At 40.9% G+C, this 8,174-nt stretch overlaps 1 long non-coding RNA gene across 1 annotated transcript; it reads right to left on the bottom strand.

The window, feature by feature from the left end:
- Positions 1-1,566: 1,566 nt before the first annotated feature.
- LOC143959441 (uncharacterized) lies at positions 1,567-7,834 on the bottom strand. Its single transcript, XR_013270231.1, has 2 exons — positions 7,413-7,834; positions 1,567-2,310 (listed from the first exon to the last, which is right to left on the bottom strand). It is a non-coding gene; the product is annotated as an uncharacterized LOC143959441 (long non-coding RNA).
- Between the last annotated feature and the right edge of the window lie 340 nt (positions 7,835-8,174).

Here is an 8,174-nt window from a genome sequence, read left to right as displayed (position 1 = left end):
CATACAATATTTTGCAGCAGTGAAGTGACGGCAAATTTACACAATTCCTACTCCACATTCTATTAATTTTCATGGGAGACTGAGCTCTGCTAATCCAAATGGATCAATAATGATTATGTATAGAAAAGGAGGGGAAGACAGGAAACACCACCTGAGTGTAGCATTAGTGTAAACAATTTAATTGTCAAGATATAAAACACAAAGATACAGGTTTAAAAAATGCTCATCTGTAGTGGGGTGTCACTCAGGTCTCTCCGAACATCCTCACGCTGTATCCACGGGCTGTGAAGGTGAAGGGAGGTCTGTAGTCTGTTCTATGGCCACCAGAAAGTCCAACAAACACACAGAAATTACATCACCAGAAGTGGGGAGACAGCCGGGAACACTGCACAGGATTGGCTGCGCGCTCGGAACATCAGCTACTTCTACTCGGCAGTAGAAGGAGCAGATGTATTTGTGATATAAAAAATTAAAAGTCAGCAGTTACAAATCCTGTAGCTGCTGACTTTTAAAGGGGTTGTAAAGGTAAAAGTTTTTTCACCTTAATGCATTCTATGCATTAAGGTGAAAAAACATCCGACAATGCCGGCCCCCCCATCCCCCCGTTTTACTTACCTAACCCCTCGAAAGTCCCGTGCTTGCCCCCGACATCCTCTTCGCCGCTCACTCTGGCTGTTGATTGGCTAGAGTGGATGGATTGAAGGCAGCGCAGCCATTGGCTCGCGCTGCAGTCAATCACATCCAATGATGCGGCGCACCGGGGGAGGGGCCGAGTGATACAGTGAGTGGCTACTGCCGCCTGCTGTATCACGGGAACGTGCCCAGAAGCACGCCACACCATGCGAGGGAGCTCGCATGAAGTTGTGGAGTCCTTGCGGGGAGGAGCCGAGACAGCCGCAGAGGGACCCCAGAAGAGCAGGTTCGGGGCCACTCTGTGCAAAACGAGCTGCACAGTGGGGGTAAGTATAACATGTGTGTTATTTATTTTAAAAAATGTAGTGATCCTTTAATAAAAGGACACTTACCTGTCCATGGATCCAGCGCTGTCCTCACCTGAGCTACTTCTTCACTAGCCTTCAGGTTCCCAGCACTGGCATCCTAACTGTGGGTAGCTGGTCTTTACAGCCAGCTGCCCACCTTGTTGCATGTTGTGAATGGTCCCGCAGATCTCTCATGGTCCGTGCAGGGGGAGGGGGAGAGGAGAACTGTCAAAACTAGGTACCCACCCCCCCCCCCCCCAAAAAAAAATTACATGTCAAACGAGGCAGGGAAGGAGGACTTAAAGTAGAACCTCCCCTCTTCGGTGGAGTTCTGCTTGAAAGGACATCTTCCCTTTTGAAAAATGTTTTAGGTCTCTTCACACCTGTCCAGTGCTTTGCATTAGTCCAAGCATGTGTGCATTATGTTAAGGCAGTGCAAATGCACAGCAATGCATAGCAAATTTGAAAGGCGAATAGCAAATGCTTTGAGCTTTGTTAGCCTAAAGGTTTGGTCTAAAAGTGGCAACATTTTTAAACTGATAAATTTGTAAGAAAACTGCCAAACTTGAAAGAGAGGAAGAATGAGTGACTTGTGAATGAGTGAAATTTATTTTTTAAATTCAATTTCATAGCTTTAAACGTGAAAATAAAGTGTAACAAAGATGGCTAAAAGACAATTGAAAAACTGTGATCGTGAAAAGAAAGATAAATGACAAATTCTTGTGCTGAACAAAACCAACAAGCCTGTTTTTATATGACTAAAAATTGGCCAATAATAACAAAAAATGTGGCAGCTACCGTAAGTAGAGAAAATAGCTGCTCAATGTTTCATAAATACCCCCTTTGTGTTCTCCACATTTCAGTTTACCGTAAATTACTGCATCACTTAGATTAATTAATTTAACAATCCAAGAAGCATTTAAACAACCTGAAATCATCTACATGATTGGGAAAATTAGATTAGAGGAGGTGATAAGGGGAAGTGGAGGTAGCCAAGGCTTTAATAAAACTATGTTCTTCTGTGGCTATCAGACTGAAAAGTCCAGTGTCCTTTATTACAGTTGCTTGCTCAACTTTCGCACTTGCCTCTCCCGGGCTTCAAATGCTATTTTGGTGTCCATCAGCTCATTGACGGAACGTTTGACTTCAGTGAGATCTCGCTCCGCTTGAGAAAATCGCTCTACCAGCTCTCGGTTTTCATTTCTCAAGTCTTCACAGAGTTGCCTCACCTCATCACTCTGTCGCTGGCATCGGACTCGTAGTGCTTCTGCCTCTGCTAGTAGGGTTTCGACTGTACGGACCACCCCTTCTAACTGCTCCCGAGACATATCTGAAATTGCAAACAAAATGGTCCACAAAATAATCTTAACTGAAGTATGTTGTCTATAGGAGACTCTGTCATGGTAAATTTGATTTATCTAGTGCAGTCTTTCTCAGCCTTTTTCCCTTTGAGAAACCCTTGCTAACAATTACAGTATCTCACAAAAGTGAGTACACCCCTCACATTTTTGTAAATATGTTATTATATCTTTTCATGTGACAACACTGAAGAATTTACACTTTGCTACAATGTAAAGTAGTGAGTATACAGCTTGTATAACAGTGTAAATTTGCTGTCCCCTCAAAATAACTCAACACACAGCCATTAATGGCTAAACCACTGGCAACAAAAGTAAGTACACTCCTAAGTGAAAATGTCCAAATTGGGCCCAAAGTTTCAATATTTTGTGTGGCCACCATTATTTTCCAGCACTGCCATAACCCTCTTGGGCATGGAATTCACCAGAGCTTCACAGGTTGCCACTGGATTCCTCTTCTACTCCTTCATGGCAACATCGCGGAGCTGGTGGATGTTAGTGACCTTGCGCTCCTCCACCTTCCATTTGCAGATGCTTAATAAGGTTTAGGTCTGGAGAATTGCTTAACCAGTCCATCACCTTTACCTTCAGCTTCTTTAGCAAGGCAGTGGTCATCTTGGAGGTGTGTTTGCAGTCGTTATCCTGTTGGAATATTGCTCTGCAGCCCAATCTACATAGGGAGGGGATCATAATCTGCTTCAGTATGTCACAGTACATGTTGGCATTCATGGTTCCCTCAATGAAGTGTAGCTCCCCAGTTCCAGGAGCAGCACTCATGCAGCCCCAGACCTTGACACTCCCACCACCATGCTTGACTGTAGGCAAGACACACTTGTCTTTGTACTCCTCACCTGGTTGCCACCACACACACTTGACACCATCTGAACCAAATAAGTTTATCTTGGTCTCATCAGACCACAGAACATGGTTCCAGAAATCCATGTCCTTAGTCTGCTTGTCTTCAGCAAACTGTTTGGGGTCTTTCTTGTGTATCATCTTTACAAGAGGCTTCCTTCTGGGATGACAGCCCTGCAGACCAATTTGATGCAGAGTGCAGCGTATGGTCTGAGCACTGACAGGCTGACCTCCCACCCCTTCAACCTCTGCAGCAATGCTGGCAGCACTCATACGTCTATTTCCCAAAACAACCTTTGGATATGACGCTGAGCACGTGTACTCAACTTCTTTGGTCAACCATGGTGAGGCCTGCCTGAGTGGAACCTGTCCTGTTAAACTGCTGTATGGTGTTCGTCACAGTGCTGCAGCTCAGTTTCAGGGTCTTGGCAATCTTCTTAAAGCAGACGCCATCTTTATGTAGAGCAACAATTCTTTTTTTCAGATCCTCAAAGAGCTCTTTGCCATGAGGTGCCATGTTGAATTTCCAGTGACCAGTATGAGAGACTAAAAGCGATAAAATACCAAATTTAACACACCTGCTCCCCAATCACACCTGAGACCTTGTAACACTAACGAGTCACATGAAACCGGGGGAACGGAAAATGGCTAATTGGGCCCAATTTGGACATCTTCACTTAGGAGTGTACTCACTTTTGTTGCCAGCAGTTTAAACATTAATGGCTGTGTGTTGAGTTATTTTGAGGGGACAGCAAATTTACACTGGTATACAAGCTGTACACTCACTACTTTACATTGTAGCAAGTGTATTTTTTTCAGTGTTGTCACATAAAAAGATATAATAAAATATTTACGAAATTGTGAGGGGTGTATTCACTTTTGTGAGATACTGTATATTTATAGTTCATAACACATTAGCATAATCAGTAAGCGTTATAAATGTAATTCTGTAATAAAAATAATACAAAAAGTGAATGTGATGTATTAAACACCTAAGGGGGATTTTGTTTTTTGCATATGCCAAAATCCTTGTACCCACAAAAAATCCTTTAATTACTGTGCCACGAGCAAGAGTCTAACAGACACTCACAAACCTCAGCACAATAATTTTTAGAAAATACATATGTTATGCATATGCTTTCTGAACTCACATCCATAGCTCACCTCTGCTCTTCCCTTTCACGTCTGCATCTCTCTGTCCAAGACTTACCTCTATACCTGTTCTGCACAGCACACCTCTGCACCCCCATCCACAACTCACCTTTGCCACCACATCTACAGTCCACCTCTCGCCTGCTGTCTCCTTCCTTCCAGCAGCTGGATTGCCTCTATTACCACCTGCATTGAATATCTCTGCCTCCTGCCTTGGCACACTGCGGTAAGAGCTACTAACTGGATCCTCCACAAATTCTCTGCAGTAGCGAAATAAACATGGTGGACGGCAGTGCTCTGATTTGGAATAAATATGCTGATATAGAGAATCAGATAGAAATCAGAACTCATGATTTGCATGCTTGTTCCAGATTAGGGTCTCAAAATACCAGAGACAGAGACTGCCAGGCAACTAACATTTTCAGAGGGAGGTCAACATTGTCGGCTTTTATATTTCTTGACAACAGATCTCCTTTAAGGGCAAAACCTTCACTGTAGTCTTAAAAGCAAGGTTAGATATACTCCCCCTTGCTAAACCGACAACTACTTGGTAGCCCAAACAATCCCTTTTTTTAAAGAGGAAGTAAACTTCCTTTCCAGACTTTTACCTATAGGTAAGCCTATAATAAGGCTTACCTATAGGTAGTGTATATATCTCCTAAACGTACTCTGTTTAGGAGATATGTACATTGCATGCAGCCAGTGACATCACTGGCGCATGCGCTCTGAAGGAATGGCCACCCATGCCATTCCTTCTGAGCCCTGTGTCGTAAATGGCGGCTCCTGTGCACACGTGTTAGAGTGACGTCATCGCTGCTGTGGCCAGCCACAGAGCTGGAGCCCACGAACCCGGAAGCAAGATGGGTGAAGATTGAAGCGGCACTGGAACAGCTTTGCTTTAAGGTGAGTTTCACATAATGCACATTATGACTTTACCTTTCAGGAAAAAAAAAAGCCATCGGTTTACAACTGCTTTAAATGAGACTAACCTTTACTGAAAGAGATATTTACAAGGAGGGGTCAACAGTGGCATATTACATGCTTCCTTAGTACACAACACAAATGAGCAGTAAATATGTCATATAGCCTTCTATTAAACTCTGCTGAGGGTTAGGCCAACCAATACTGCACCATAGTCACAGTCAAGATTACCTAGCATACATAAAAGAAGTGATAGAATCGACTCAAACTCATTACATTTATGAATCAATTCTAGCTCTTCGGCCTCACAAAAAAGAACATACTCATAAAATATGGCAGCCATGGTTAAAATGGGCTAGTCCCCAAAACATTGCATGAGTTCTTTGTTCCTAGATAACTTGAATTAAAAAATTACTTACCCCGCTCTAATATTTTAATCTTTTTGTATCTATTAAATGACAGGTTACTATTACTGTCCCGAACACAGTTTAGTACCCATAGGGGTGTTCGGGAATATATTTATGTTCATCATCTTTGAATTACTTAAATTGGCAGTATATAAATATATGAAGATAATATTGATATTACTTTTGTGTATTGTCTCCACATTGGATGTATTAATAACCTCCCGATCGTTATCTTTATTATTCCGATTATAATTGAGATAATTAATATGGTTTTCTTTATATTATATTTTCTTATTATTTTTGGATACTATTATCTATGTATCTAACTACTGTAATTATTTAGTCATAATTTCTGTCATTTGTCTTGATAAAAATGTAAACTTTAATAAAAACTATTGATTAAAAAAAAAAGATTACCTAGCATACATTGGTTCAAGATGATCACATCACCTTCACAGTGGTTGGGGGTATTGTACTCATAACATATTCTATACTTTAATTGCACTATATATAAGATTTTAAATTACTGTCTGGACTTTAACCATTCTATCCTAAACTTCCTCTTGTTACATAATAATTTCATAAGAATGAATACATAAATAAATGTGAATGATAAGTCTGCACTTAGACCCCTTTCACACTGGAGGCATTTTTCAGGTGCTTTAGCGCTAAAAATAGCACCTGTAAAGCGCCTGAAAAACACTTCATCTGCAGTCCCAGTGTGAAAGCCAGAGTGAGTTCATACTGGGACACTGCGCTGGGAGGACGTTAAAAAAAAGTCCTGCGAGCAGCATCTTTGGGGTGCTTTAGGAGCCCCTGCCCATTAAAATCAATGGGCAGCACCGCCAAAGCCCTTTGCAGGCTCTTTTAACCCTTTATTCAGCCACTAGTAGGGGTTAAAAGTGCCCACTAGCTGCCGAAAAGCACCTCTAAAAGTTAAATTACCGCTAAAACTTGCGGCGCTTTACCGCTAACGCGGCTGCGCTGTCAGTGTGAAAGGGCTCTTAAAGACAAATTTATCTCAACACTATAATACAAAACAGCAGGGTCTGAAATTGTATAAAACAGTAGGTTATTTAAGGTGAAGGTATAGGGTGGGTCATTTAAACATACACTTGGTAGGGTTAATAGGCACATTATCTGCGACCGTCCTAGCTTTCTATATGTATTGCATATTGGCAAAGTAAAATATCCCTGCTATAATTCCTAATCCTGTACATAACTTCTAAAAAATGCTTTGGATTTGAAATAACTAACATGTTTTTCTTTTTTTTTCATTAAAACAAATCTGTCACAAATGAAATAAGATCATAGTGTTGTAGCAAGTGATCATATTTATGGTAATTGTTCTACAATGATTTGGAGTTCTTGTACAAAGCAATAAAATAAAAGACTAATAAAAAAAGAAAGCTGATTGCTATAGGTTAGTATAGTTTGTATTAACATTGCCATTTGCCTTTCCTTATAAAATAGTGCTGATGTGCACTGTTATTTTAAACAGAAAAATATTAACATCTGTACCACCTAGCCTCACTGCGGACATTGCGCCAATACACAGACAAAAACAAAAGGTGGTAAGGAAAAAAGAATATCTGGAAAGCAATTAATGTGCTTCACATTGGGAATAGTAGTGATGTTGGGTAGATTGATATCATGCTTGTCTTTGGAGATTATTTAGAAAAAGGATGGTAAAATAGAAGGTTTGGTAAGGAGGAGCAAGAATATGGGGAGCGTCTTACCGTAGAAGCGGCTGCTTTGCTTCAGATAGATGTTGAGTTGAGTTAATGGGTCCAGCGTGATCAATGTATGCCTCAACGGCTTCCTTGGTGTTCTAATTTTTTTATAATGTGTACAATACTTCGCCCTTTGTCTTGTCAGTTTCCGCTGATGTCACTCTTCTTACCTCATTCCTTCATCAATGACCTCTACACCTCTTCTCTTAATATGATCAATTCTTTGTCACTATATGCATCATAGTTTTATTGCTGCCTTTTGTTTGCCCCCTTTGTCTTCTGCCCTTTGTCACAATCTCATTCTCTCCCCTTTGTGATAATCTTTCCATTAATCCCTCTCTTCTCATCCCAATCCCTGCAGATCCCCAGCTGTTTCTTACGTGGAGGTGATCGTCATTCTAATCCTGCTCACGCCATCTTGTGTTTGATACTTGGCCTTCTATCTGCTTATGTCTTCAGAGATTTCAGCTCTGATGCTGTCATACAGAATTATATTGTGTTACTAATATAACAGAGTTAGTTAAGTAGATAATCATAAACAAGTGATTATCTCAAGGTGTGTGTATATTTGCATAGATGCACATATTAGAGGTTTTGAGGTTCATCATGACCAAAGCTTTGCACGTATATGTACATGTACCATAGGCATAATCAGTCTTTATTGAAATTGATTGTTGGTAAACCATTGTATCACAGCTCAAATAGAAACATCACATATAAACCACTGGCTTCCTACTCGGTCACTGCACACTCTACCAATCCGGTAAA

Source organism: Lithobates pipiens, unplaced genomic scaffold (genome assembly GCF_037356315.1).
Source record: "Lithobates pipiens isolate NorthernLeopardFrog02 unplaced genomic scaffold, aLitPip1_a1.2 Scaffold_75, whole genome shotgun sequence".
Taxonomy (NCBI): Eukaryota; Metazoa; Chordata; class Amphibia; order Anura; family Ranidae; genus Lithobates; species Lithobates pipiens.
The sequence above is the reverse complement of the archived record's forward strand: the minus strand, read 5'-3'. Positions and strand labels throughout refer to the sequence as shown.